The sequence below is a fragment of the Psammomys obesus genome, unplaced genomic scaffold (assembly GCF_907164565.1).
Source record: "Psammomys obesus unplaced genomic scaffold, mPsaObe1.curated_primary_1811, whole genome shotgun sequence".
Lineage (NCBI taxonomy): Eukaryota > Metazoa > Chordata > Mammalia > Rodentia > Muridae > Psammomys > Psammomys obesus.
The window spans coordinates 2086462-2100952 of record NW_026590654.1 but is presented as its reverse complement, the minus strand read 5'-3'; positions in this window follow the sequence as shown (position 1 = coordinate 2100952).

The window sequence follows — 14491 nt, the reverse complement described above, 5'->3', positions numbered from 1 at the left end:
TGTGTGTGTGTGTGTGTGTGTGTGTGTGTGTGTGTGTGTGTGTGTGTACAGGCACACAGAACTCTAATGCAGATCAACAGACAACTCTCAGGAGTCTGCTCTCTCCTTGCACAGTGGCAGATCAAACATAGATCAGCAGGCTTGCACAGCAGGGCTTCTGCTAGTGAGTGAGTGCCCTGGTCCATAAACATCAGTGTATTATTCAAGGGTCAAAGCATCACATTCTCTTCCTAGTCTGTACCACTTTACACTTTTATATACCAGGGAAAACAAAACATGCTAAAAAACCAAAATCAAATAGATTTTTAAATCTTCTTCAGTGTAAACTAAAAGATTCATTTCTCATACATCATTGCTTAAGAAACAACTATAACAATGGCAATGGGAAAAAAGGTAACAAAATTTATGAGGTATCCGCTATGGTCAAGCCATTGTTCTAAGTATTTTTCACATGCTATTATCCTCTCTCTCTCTCTCTCTCTCTCTCTCTCTCTCTCTCTCTCTCCTCTCTCCCCACCTCTCCCTTCCTCTCCCTCTCCCTCCCTCTCTGGTTTTGTTCTTCAAGACAGGATTTCTCTGTGTAGCCATGGCTAGCCTCAAACTTACAGAGATTTGCCTGCCTCTTCCTCCTGAGGGGTGGGATTAAAGGCATGCGTCACCACCACCGGACTTCATGTGCCATTCTAAGCCTCATATATCCCCTGTAAGAAAATAATTTTGGAACACAGGGAAGGTTTATAAGAATCAGAGTTGGTGGATGACCACAGCAAAAGTGTTTTTAGGATACAACAGGACAGCCAAGCACTTGAATTCACAAAAGCAGTGACTGCACCCATAAGACCTGCAAGTGCTTAAGCTAGACAAAATCCCAGCATGTATAGAGCAGAGGGTCACAAAATCTACTCAACGTACATTGAGGATTGGGAGTTGCAGGGAGTGAGAGTCAGTTTTCTTCAGGGATGCTGCTCCTTCGGGCCTGCACATACTTCAGTGGATAGCCTCCTAACCATGCATATACTGTCAGCACTAAGTAGACTCAGTGGATTTATTTAAAACACACACAGACACACATACATACACACTCACACGAAATTAGAGAGGAATAGTAGTGGCAGGGTGTAGGTGTATTTATTTAATGCTACTTTATTGGGTTCTTATTTCTACCACCCTATTCCACCCCAATCCCTTCCAACACCCCTACACCAGGTAGGAGAGACAGAAGGTTAGAGAGGACATGGGGCCCAGGTCTATTTAGACTACTTCCTGCTGATTAGGATGTTCAGGTTCTTTGGGGAAAGTCTAATCTCCATTGTCAGGATATCTCCAACTTTTTGTCAAGTTGCAGCAACAGCATTCAGGAGCAGCAGGAGGGAGTGGTAGCTGACTTCCTCTGCTTCTTCGAGCACGCCCTGCCCATCCTCTCTGAGCTCTGGCATTTATACCCTTTCCGATGTCTCAGAATTAAACTATCTGCAGCTGGGAAAGATTACAACCCTGCTAGGGCATGAGATAATCATAGCTAATGGCTGAGGACTAACTGATGCTGCCCCATGTTCCATGCTGGGGATTAAGACAAAATATATTCACATATCGTAACTTTAAAGAGACCAAAAACTCTCACTATATTTGGGGGAATAATGGAGGGATTTAAGAAGTGAGAACAAGGTAGATTTGATTAGTATTAGAGTTTTTATTGCTATGAAGAAACACTATGGCCACAGCAACTCTCATAAAAGAAAACATTTTTAATTGGGTGACTTATAGTTCAGAGAGTTAGTCCATTATAGTCGTGGCGGGAAGCATGGTGGCATGCAGACATGACAATTGAGAGAAACTGAGAGTTCTTCATTTGGATCCACAGACAGCAGGAAGGGAGAATGACCCTGGGCTTGGCTTGAGCATCTAAAACCTCAAAACCAGTAACACATTTCCTCCAGCAAAGCCACAACTCCTAATAGTGCCATGGCCTGATGACCAAGCATTCAAATCTATTAGTCTGTGTGAGCCATTTCTAGTCAAACCACTACAATGTGTTTATATGCATGTATGAGACTCTTATACAATGAAACATGATATAAAAGTACAAATCCTCTTTGTGGCATGAGGACCTTGGTAGAAGACAGCACTATCTTCTCTATTAGAGGCTGAAGTTTTTCTTGTTATGACCACCTGTAATATATTTCATGAAAGACTAGAAGGGTTCAAGGTCTCCAAATACAAGGAAATGATAGAAGAAAAAGTATTAATTACTCTGATTTAATCATTCATTTATATATCGATGTATTACACTGTGACTCATACAAATATACAATTATCAATGTCAATAAAAATGTTCAAAAATCACTTAATGCTTTGAAAATTAATAGGGACCAGGACATAATTAATATGTACTCAAGTGCAGTTTAAGAATATACTCTAAAACAGTTCTACTAATTAGGATTAATTGGAGACTGTCAATGAGGAGAAAACAACTGGCAGGTGGAAAGGAAGAGGCTTTTAGGTCCAGATCAGATCTCACCTGGAAGAAGGATGTCCAGGGAAAGGGTTTCGAGGGGATGGCGAAAATAACTTGGGCGGCCAGCAGCAACGGTGAGTTGAAGCAAGAATGAAAGATGTGTGCTACAGCTTTGGGGTTTGTCTTCTTGTAATCCCATCCCTTGGACTACTCATAGACACTGTGGTGCAGAGTGAAGAATTCTGCACAGAGGTCCAAAGAGCTGAGTTCTCACCCATTCCCTGGCCTGTACTGGCCTCATGACTCAGCAGGCCACTCTTGGAGCTTTATTGTCCCAGCCCTAAGACAGGGTCAATGACATGCGGATGCTGTTATAAATGCCAACTAAACAATAAAATTAACTTTTTAATACAAAAATTACTTTATTTTAATGAAGACCCAAATAAAAATGTCACACAGCTAGATTAAAGCAACCAAATAAATGTATGCCACTCCCAAACTCTATAGATCCAGGTGAACTTCTGTATAGATAGAATGCTAACTAACAACATAGTTTTTACAGGTTATTATTGAGTATTTTTTCTTATTTTGATATCAGCTTACTGTTCAGTTTTGCTAAGCTTCTGAATTTCTTAGGTGAAGTAGGCAGCTTGATGACAGAAAGAGAAACTGAGGCATGTCTAAATGGAACCTGAGGAGAGATTAAAATCCTGAGTCCACAATTTAACACTTATACTCAGAGACCAGACCCTATGTCATGCAAACTCTCAGCCAACTCATCCCTGGACAGGTATGTGTCTCAATTTGGAATCAGAAAGGGCCCCAACAGACACTGTAAACAAGCAGTATAATTTACGCTGTGTGTGAGATCGTATATTCCCTCATCTCAGCCTGTACTCAGTGGAAACGTTTAAATTAACGGCTTGTTTTGGCTAGCTGTGGGTTAATCCATATATCAAGGTTCTATTCCCCTCCTCACCCCCACGTCCCAGGGAACTCAACTCTAACTGTGTCCCAAAGGACATGACACAAAAGCAAGTAGAAAAAACATTGATGCCCTGTCTATGTTTCTTAGTTACCACGGTGGAGGGTGAAGTTAGGAGAAAAAAATAAATCCAGAAATTGTGCCTCAGAGAATGTAATCTCAGCTCTTAACCTTAAGATTCAGCAGTAGAGAGTCATGCAGTGCATCCACTGGGGCCTGAAACAACACAACACGTGAGTTAAGGTTTGGTTTATAATTCATCAGGAGAGAACCTGTGTCCTCTCTTCTGGGGAGGTGCAGGGTTACTCTAGCTTCCCAGAGAAGTCACTCCCCTCCCTGATTTACTGCAGAGAATGAAATGAAAACATAAGTGTAACAGTAGAGGAGATGGAAAAAGACTCTCTACCCTCAGTTGTGTCTCACCACTGTACAGAGGAATAACATTTGAGATGCTTAAGACAAGGCTTGCCCCATGGAAATCTGCTATGTCCATCACTATCATTAGCTAAGTTTGTCAGCTTCTCAGAATTGGATCAGCTTCCTACCACTATTGTTCTTTTCTTTTAAGGACTGAGGTTCATTGCTGTGTTAAAGACCTGGAAGGTGCAACCAAGGTGGGTGTGATGGTTTACGTTGACTGTCAACTGCATAAGATTTAGCATCACCTTGCAGAGCAGCTTCTGGGCATGCCTCTGAGGTATTAGATAGACTAGGTTCGCCTCTGGCCATGCTTGTCAGGTATTTTCTTTACTAATTAATTTAGGTAGAAAGGTTCATCCTAAATGTATATGGCAACAATTTATGGGCTATGTCCAGGACAGGACTGAATAATATTAATAATAATAATATTAATAATGATGGTGATGGTGGTGGTGGCGATGGCAGTGAGCTGCACAGCAGGATCCATCTATCTCTGTTTGCTGACTAAGTGTTTAATGTGTCCAAGCTTCTTTAAACCAAAGTAAACCTTTCTTTCCTTTGTTGCTTTTTTGAGAATTTTTGTCTCCGCAATAAAGAAAACACAATGTCGCTGTCTTTCCCCCACTATGGCATCATTGTCATGAGCACAAGACACAAACATCTTGAAATGGCTTCTCTTAAGCTTATCTGATATAGCAAGATTAATTTTCCATATCAAAGAAAAAATAAAGGAGGTTGGTATACACATCAGAAGTTAATTTCAGCATTTGAAGATGCAGTTTCTGCTGCACTTCGGGATCCCTGTGCTTGCCACTGTAATCAGAATGTCTCGGACAGGCTCTTCTGGGGATTTCTGTTCCTCTCCCTAATGTATTCCTGGATAATCACTTGGCTGCTACTAAAACAGCAATCGGAGTTGTACAGAAGCCAAGAAAACCTCAGATCCCATGTTTGCTAATTGGATGTAACAATCCATGCTCAAGGCCAGCGGGAAAATGGGCTTTATTCTGCCAGAGTCATTTCGGCTTACTTTTCTTTCTGTTTGCCTCTTTGTTCATGGGTTAGGCCCATCCACTCTCTTTTTTTCCAAGTTCTCTGAACTCTAAAGTACTTCTGGGTAAATAGCATCTCATTTATTTAAAGGTGTAGGAAACATTATGAAGTTTTGTTATTGGACATAGCTTTATGTATCACAGAAATTTGATCACTTTAGAAATAAGAAAAGCTAATATTAAAATCAGTGCACAGGTAAGTATAAATCAGAGACAGTAAATAACATTGTGGCATATGACTGTTTCACTTAAAATATAATTGATAGCTTTCAAGGTGAACTACAGAGAGAACAGGTGGGTCAGTCATACTGCCATAGGATCGTCTCATTAAAATTTAATAACCTTTATCTCCTAAATCATAACATGGAAGCTTAAATGGTTCCCTTTGTTTGGCCTTTGTAGTGGATTCTTGAATTATTGGGTGATGGTTGGGGAAAAGGAGGAGAGATTACATTGAATATACAAAGTATTTCTGAAGACAAAGTTAAATAGAAAGGATGACCAGAAAAGTTGAACACAAACCAGAAATTACTTTGATTCCTTAGACGGTGGTATCAAGCCAGTGTTTTGACCGAATCGTGAAATCAGGTGACAGCAAGCAGGAGTGACTTTTTAGTAATAGCTTGCAACAATAGCATATTTATTAGCACTTATTATTTGACTCGATTTTTATAGCAGATCTTATTTTCTTCCTGTTTCAGAGAGATGTTGTCAACTGAGTGATTGGTTATAGTGGCTTAGACTAGAAGCTGTCGTCTTTGGCCTGTAGTCTTCTAATTCATTCTATCCCAATAACTGTCCCAAGGATGCAATCAAAAAGAAACCAAGCTACACAGAAATGTCCAGTGCTTCAGTGCTAAGGAGAAAAATAAAATGAGTAGAGGTACTGGATGGAGATGAGAAGAGCTTATATGTGTGTGGGGTATTTTGAGGAAAGAAAAGTCTGGGAGAGCTAATTAATGAGGTGATGTTACCATGTCCTTGTAATTCTATCAGATTGTGACAATCAAGCAAGCACATAAGGGAATTGTAGGAATGTATCATGAAAATATCTGATGGGAGAGGAGGGTGGGGAAATTCCAGCCCAGCCACCCGTCCCTATAAAGTTTTACTGGAAGTCACCTATTTTTAGTCATTTACACATTATCTGTGGCCACTTTGGCAATGTTGAGTAGCTGCTATTCAGGAAATACATGCTCTATAACACTGAAAATACTTAATACCCGACTAACTGATAAAACAATTTGCTGACCCCTGGTTTATTTAGAGGGAGGAACAAAATGCAGACCTTTGAGATGGAAGCGCACTTGTCTTCAGAGAACAGCAAAAAAGCAAGTGTCCCTATGTGAAGAAGAAATGGAGATTGAGTGGAGAAGAAGGCAGTGGAAGAGACAGATCCTGCCTGGCCTCTCTAGGCCACTGTGAAGAACTTTGGCCTTTATTTACAGAAAGATGAAAAGGCTCCAGGGATGTTTAATACAGGTGTAGCCTTACATTTTATGTAATTTGCCTTACATTTTATATGGATGTCTTTTTTCAGAATAGATGGCAGGGGTTATTTGATGTAAGCTGCAAAAAGGAAATGGTGGTGAGAATTTCTTATCTTTTGGACACAGAATAAAAGAAAAACTGGTACCACTTGCTGCTGGACTTTATAGAGTTTTTTGTGTGTATTCAAGCTATGAATGGGGATGGAGGAGCTGGTCCTCAAAGCTGACTGAGTCTAAACATGAGAAAGGGCATAGACACTTTTTGGGAGGTATAAAATGCAGTTGGAAATGACAGATGTTTTTTTTTTTTTTAGTAGCAAAACATCATCGTTAGAATTTATTTTATTGAATATTTTCTTTAGCAGAAAAACAGTATTTGGTTTTCTTGATTCTATTATTCCTTTTTTTACTTAATTATTTTTATTTTTATTAATTACAGTTTATTCACTTTGTATCCCCCCCTGTAGCTCCCTCTTTCCTCCCCTCCCAATCCCATGCTCCCTTCTTCTTCCTCACCCTTACCTCTCCCCAAGTCCACTGATAAGGGAGGTTCTCCTCCCCTTTCCTCTGACCCTAGTCTATCAGGTCTCATCAGGACTGGCTGCATTGTCTTCCTCTGTGGCCTGGTAAGGCTGCTTCCCCCTCAGGGGGAGGTGATCAAAGAGCAGGCCAATCAGTTCCTGTCATAGACAGTCCCTGTCCCCATTACTATGAACCCACTTGAACAATGAACTGCCATGGGCTACCTCTGTGCAGGGGTTCCAGGCTATCTCCATGAGTGGTCCTTAGCCACATAAGTATCAGTCTCAGAAAAGACCCCTGTGCCCAGACTTTTTGGATCTTTTGCTCTCCTAGTGGAGCTCCTGTCCTCTCCAGGTCTTACTGTCTCCCAATTTTTTCGTAAGATTCCCTGCACTCTGCCCAAAGCTTGGTTATGAGTCTCAGCATCTACTTTGATCTTTTGCTGGCAAGAGCCTTTCAGAGGCCCTCTGTGGTAGGCTCCTGTCATGTTCCCTGTTTTCTCTCTCCTCCAATGTCCATCCTCTTTGCTTTTCTGAATGGGGATTGAGCATCTTAGCCAGAGTCCTCCTTCATGATTAGCTTCCTTAGTTGTACAGATTTTAGTATGTTTATCCTATATTATCCACTTATGAGTGAGTATATACCCTGTGTGTCTTTCTGCCTCTGGGATACCTCACTCAGGATGATCTTTTCCAGTTCCTACCATTTACTTGCAAATTTCATGATTTCCTTGTTTTTTTATTGCTGAGTAGTTTTCCATTGTGTAAATGTACCACAATTTCTGTATCCATTCCTCAACTGAGGGGCATCTGGGCTGTTTCCAGATTCTAGCTATTACAAACAAAGCTGCTACAAACATGGTTGAACAAATGTCCTTGTTGTATAATTGAGCATCTTTTGAATATATGCCTAGGAGTGGTATAGCTGGATCTTGAGGTAGCACTATTATTAATTGTCTGAGAAAGCACCACCAGATTGATTTCCAAATTGGTTGTACAAGTTTACATTCCCACCAGCAGTGGAGGAGGGTTCCCCTTTCTCCACATCATCTCCAGCATGTGTTGTCCCTTGAGTTTTTGATCTTAGCCATTCTGATGGGTGTAAGGTGAAATCTCAGGGTTGTTTTGATTTGCATCTCTCTGATGGCTAAGGACAGTGAGCATTTCTTTAAGTGTTTCTCTGCCATTCTGTATTCCTCTACTGAGAATCTTCTGTTTAGCTCTGTTTACATCTTAAAAAATGTACCCCATTTTTTAATCAGATTGCTTAATTTGTTGTTTTTTAAATTTCTTTGGTTCTTTATATATTCTGGATATCAGCCCTCTGTCAGATATAGGGTTGGTAAAGATCCTTTCCCAGTCTGTAGGCAGTCGTTTTGTTTTGACAACGGTGTCCTTTGCTTTACAGAAGCTTTTCAGCTTTGCGAGGTCCCATTTATTGATTGTTGACCTTAGAGCCTATGCTGTTGGTGTTCTGTTCAGGAAGTTGTCTCCTGTGCCAATGAGTTCTAGGCTTTCCCTCACTTTTTCTTCTAACTGGTTTAGTGTGTCTGGTTTTATATTGAGGTCTTTGATCCACTTGTACTTTGTGCAGAGTGATAAGTATGGATCTATTTGCATTTTTCTACATGTAGACATCCAGTTAGACCAGCACCATTTATTGAAGATGCTATCTTTTTTCCATTGTATGGTTTTGGCATCTTTATAAAAAAATCAGGTATCCATAAGTGTGTGGGCTTATGTCTGGGTCTTCCATTTGATTCCATTGACCCACCATTCTGTTTCTATGCCAGTACCATGCAGTTTTTATTACAGTTGCTCTATAATACAGCTTGAGATCAGGGATGGAGATACCTCCAGAAGATCTTTTATTGTAGAGGATTGTTTTAGGAATCCTGGGTTTCTTGTAATTCCATATGAAGTTGAGAATTTTTCTTTCCAGGTCTGTAAAGAATTGTGTTGGTAATTTGATGAGAATTGCATTGAATCTGTAGATTACTTTTGGTAAAATGGCCATTTTTACTATGTTAATCCTGCCAAACCATGAGCATGGAAGATCTTTCCATCTTCTGATATCTTCTTCTAATTCTTTCTTCAGAGACTTGACATTGTTTTTATACAAGGCTTTGACTTGCTTGGTTAGGGTCACACCATGGTACTTTATGTCCTTTGTGGCTATTATGAAGGGTGTTGTTGCCCTAATTTCTTTCTCAGTCCTTTTGACTTTTGTGTACAGGAGGGATTCTTTTTTTTTTTTTTTTTTTTTTTTTTTTGTTAATTTTGTATCCAACCAGTTTGCTGAAGGTATTTATCAGCTGTAGGAGTTCCCTGGTAGAATTTTTGGGGTCACTCAGGTATACTATCATACCATCTGTAAATAGTGATACTTTGTCTTTTTCCTTTCCAATTTATATCCCATTGATTTCCTTCAACTGTCTTACTGCTCTAGCAAGGACTTCAAGAACTATGTTGAAGAGATATAAAGACAGATAAGGCTTTCCCTTAGCCTTGATTTCAGTGGGAATGCTTTAGTTTCTCTCCATTTAGTTTGATGTTGGCTATAGGCTTGCTGTATACTGCCTTTACTATGGTTAGGCATGTGCCTTGTATCCCTGATCTCTCCAATACTTTAAACATGAATGGGAAACATTAATTTTAAGTCTTCTGAAGATCCAAATGGAGATGTGAAAGAAGCTTTATAAATCAAATCTGGAGTTCAGGGAAGAGGGTTGAACAGGCGTACAAATTCAGGAGCCATCCACATTTAGGCAATTTGTAAATCACAGGAACATAATAAAATCACCCACAGCCTGGCTATAGACATTAGAAAATGATGTGAATCCTCACCATTTAATCTTAGTATAAGCAACTGGTTTTGAGTGAGGAAGCTTCTACTCTGACTTCATGTCCATAATACTTTGCTTAGGTGGGTATTTATGCCTTCAGTTTTCAAACCAAGTAAAAGAAATGTAACTGTTACGTGACTTGTCTGGCTCAGTTTAACTAGGTTTCCAGTATCTTTTCTTCAATGGACTAAGCTCTCTCCATGAATACAAACACATGAAAACCTAGGTGAACAGCAGCAAATGGTGCTGACATCTGAATGGTGCACATTAGCACTAATATTTTCACAGGTGGATATCTCCTTCTTACTTTCCATTGCAGCAAAAAGTCCTTTTTCAGGAAACCACTGGACTTAGGAATTATGATAATGTTCTCAAAGCTTCCTCCCCAGCTTCCTGAACATAACATGTGTTCTCATCATGAACAAGCAGAACAGCTTTAGCTGAAGAACAGGAAAAGAAGCAGTTGTTTCCAAGGAGCTCATGCATTGACAGCATGAACTCCATTGTAGCCAAACTACACCTTCCTTTAGATGTTCAGCACTGTGCCAGAACCCTGGAAAATACTGCTTTAAATCAGAGGAAGCAAACTTCATGAGTTAGAACTAAATGTAAATCATCTGTAACCATAGAAGGTCAGAGGCCATTACACATCAATAGATGTGACCCACAGTGGCACTAAATACTTTGCAGTGTTCTGTTTACCTTCACAAATTCATTGGCTATGAGCAAAAGCTTTTGGCTTGACATCTAGTCTCAAATTACTATTTTTTGTTTGTTTGTTTGTTTGTTTTCACAGACTTCTCAAAAGAGCCCCTACACTTAACCACTGCAAAATAATGTGGAACAAAGTAAAGTCAGGACTCTCTCTTTCTTTTTCTTTCTTTCCTTTTGTATTTTCTGGGGCTAAATGGATGGTAGCTCAGCAGAGGCTTAGTACCCCATGCTGAAAGCTGAATAGGAAGTATTCCATATGACAGTATGAACACTTTCACATACTGCAAAAATGAAGCCACGTCAACACCCTCATTACAGTTATGAAGAAACAAAGAGAAACCATGCTTGTAGCTTCTTAAAAACATCAAGTCTTGAGAGAAATGTATGCATACGGCAGGCCTGACCAGAAAAGAGATTAGTTGATTTGGGATGAATAGTAGGGAACTGAATCATTCCAGCCTACCTGTTTCCTGTTTTATGGTGTTAGCCTTAAGGAAGCTCATTCTTGGGAAGGAGTGGGGAGGGTCACAGGAAGATGAATACATACATAGCAGGGGGAAAGAGTGCTGCCATAGAGAATGTGAAATAAATAAAAATAATCCTCAAAAATAAAATGCTTTGTTTGAGGTTGGGATTATCTTTTAAGGATATTGCTTCCTTATCAATTTAGTGCTATCTTTTTGGATACTCCAAGCCAATTTTATCATGTTATCATGCTATAAAAGTTACAATATTCAGTAGAGTTCCTGCCACAGCATCTCCACACAGCAGACTTTTGTGGAATAGGGCACAAAGCACCACCCTCTTGGCTGTAAACATGAAAATACTAAGAGTCCGATTCTAGGTCCTCTCTTGGAAATTGTACTTGTACTTGACCATACATATCTCCTTTGCTTTCGAGACTTTATTTAATTATGTTTTGATAATCATAGTTATTTTCTTACTGCATGATTTATGGAACAAGAACAAACTGGAACTAAATTACTAACAGATAAACAATTGTGTTCCTTCTTCCTCTTTTGCAAAGAATGGACTTTGGGTTTCTTGGCTATTCACCCTTTAGCTCCTTAATTATCCAAGAACATTAGCTGGTGGAATAAATGATGATGCTGCATGGGACAGGACTTAGAGTAGAAAAGTCAGGGCCATCGAGGCAGACCAAGAAGTTAAGGAACTGAGTCTGAATCCCAGGGCTATATGTTGTCCTCTGACCTCCAAACGCCAGCCATGGAGAAGAGTGCTCCCCTTATCCCTCTACCTGCCAAAACCACACAGTAAATAATGTATTAAAAATTTTCAAAGAGAAGAGAATCCAGGGGATGGGATGAAGGGAAATTTGGAAACAGTGAGCAAGCTATTTAACAGAAGCTTGGCTTCCTGACACAAGCTACATGAAAGCTGCTAGTAATAAAATAGGGAGATTAAAAAATATATGAAGTAAAGAAAATTTTTGGGATTTTCCCCCTTTGCCAAGTGTTGAATCTTACTTCAAAAGTAAAAACTGTTTCAGAGAATATATAAATTATTCTTCAATACTTTGAGAAATAGTTGTCTGTGTGTGTATGTGTGTGTGTGTGAGAGAGAGAGAGAGAGAGAGAGAGAGAGAGTATATACATCTTACAATTCTAGGAATAAAAAGGTCCAGTTTTATCAAGGGAATGGTCAGTGTCTTTGGCTCATTATAAAAGTGACTGAACTTATGAGGAATATATAGTTAGTACTCACTTAAATAGTTTTTGATTTTACTGACATGTCAGCAGGTTACTTAATCAAGATTTTCCAATAAAAATTGCATGCTCCCTCTCCCCACAAAAAAAAAGTTTGTGTCATTTCTCACAGAACAAGGAACCATGTGATAGCCATTGAAGGTAGAACTGAAAGTAAGAAATCTGAAAATGTAATAATACAGTGGAATTAAAATGAGCATTAGACAGTAGGCCAGAAATTTACCCCAGAGTGGAAGATGATTGAGCTAGAGATAAACACACATTGCAATTGCAAGCCTGTGGGTCCACTGCTGTTGTGCAAAACATAGAGTGTTTACTAAAAACACATCAAGGAATCCAGTCTGTAATTACAGCCAGGTGCCAGATCCCAAGCTGAAGAACTCCAGCCAGTGGATACGAAGACACTTTTCTACCCTTTGTATGAAGCCTTTGAGAGGCTCTTACATCCTATACATGTTTTCATCCTTAAAACTATTTTCTCCCAACCAATGACTATGCACAGACTGGACCTAGGCCTACACAGATGTATCCGATGAGCACTCAGGCATCATGTGGTTACCCTAGTAAGGGGACCAGGGCTATCTCTGACATGGACTCTATTGCCTGTTTATTGATCACTTCCCCTAGTCCTGATGAGCTGGGGTGGGGTGGGAGGAACTCTCCTTTTCTGAGGAGGCAAAGGGAGGTAGAATGGGACCTGGAGAAGAGAGGAGGGGGCTATGATTGGGATTAAAGTGAATAAATAAACAAAACACAACTATTCTCTCCCTCTCTGTGCTGATGGGTTCCAGGAGAAAGGACTATTCCTATACACCATGGTAAGATGTTAAGATTTTTGTCACCCCCTCCCCTTTTCTTCCTGGAGTTGTCTTGAAAGCTGACCAGAAAAAAAATGTGACCTGGCACTTAAAAGCTGACAGTCTTGTGACTGAGAGTTGTGACACTAGTCTGTTCAGCGTCCCAGAGCCTAAGTGGGAGGAAGGTCACTTCAGTCTCAGTTGATGGTACCTGCTGGGGACCCCTGTCAGCAACTTCCTGGGGGAAGTGGTCAGTTTTCTGTTAGTGAGCTTGCACTAGTTGTTACCCTGTTTCTTAGATAAAGGACACTATTTTGTGTGGTAATTAAATTGTGGGAGGAGTTGTGAGGAAGAAAGAGACCTTAATAATTACTGCAGACTCAACATTTAATATACTTGACTGGTTCTAGGGGGACTTTTTTAAGTATTGAAGTTGGATTCAATTATTTAAGTAGTAATTAGTAATAGTTATTTTTTCCATGTATGCACGAGTTTTCAGGATGGCCTGAAAGTGTCAGGTATGCAGAACAACAGCAGGTGGACTGGGTCTTTCCTGGCTAGATCAATGTCATCTGAGTCTCTCAGGTCCCTTTCCAGCTCCCTGATGAGCAGCTGAGGGATGTGAGAGGCCTGTGAGGAGTGTGAGTGATCTTGAGAGGCAGGGCAGAGGCAAGTGAGAGTCACCTAAGAGGCCAGGGAACATTGTGAGCTTCGAGAGTAGCCATGGGAGCTGAGGCAGTGTAAGGGGTGAATGCTTGCGAGATACATGAGAGCCAGGTTAGAGGTCCATGGCGTGTGAGAGGCCTGTGAGAGCTTGTGAGAATCTCCTGACAGGGGTGCTCCAGTGATACACAAGAGAGTCAGGTTAGAGGCCTGTGAGGGAAATGTAAGAGGCCTGTGAGCACAAGAGGGGCACATGAGAGGTTGTGAGAGACCCCTGACAGAAAGGATGCTTGAGTGAGTGATACTTGTGAGTCAGATTAGAGGCCTGTGAACACTTGAGGGGCGTGAGAGCAGGAGCAGCCACATGAGAGGCCTGTGAGAAGCCTGCTGAGGGACTATGAGAAGCCATGAAGGGATCACAGTCTTGTGAGGGACTCCAGAACACACGTGAGCAGCACAGGGCTCCAGAATGCGGATCCCAGTTTGGAGAGGCCACAATGCCTGTGCTATCTTGACTTGGAATATTTTCCTTTTACTGTGGGTTTTGTCTGAGGAAACAACATCATTGTTAAATAGGAACTCATTATTTTGGGCGCATGAGATAAGAGGTTCAGTGTGGGCTAAAATTTAAGTGGACAGCAAGAGTTGGGCCATGGGAAAACATTAAATTAAACTTAACAGAGCTTACTCTGTTACCACATAATATTTATTGTGAGTTAATTAAATGAGATACTATGTGGCTAGCCTGTCAGCCCTCAAATCTAATTTTCATGAGTGATTTATAAGCAAAGCTAAGCCCATGACAAAAAATTTAACAAAAT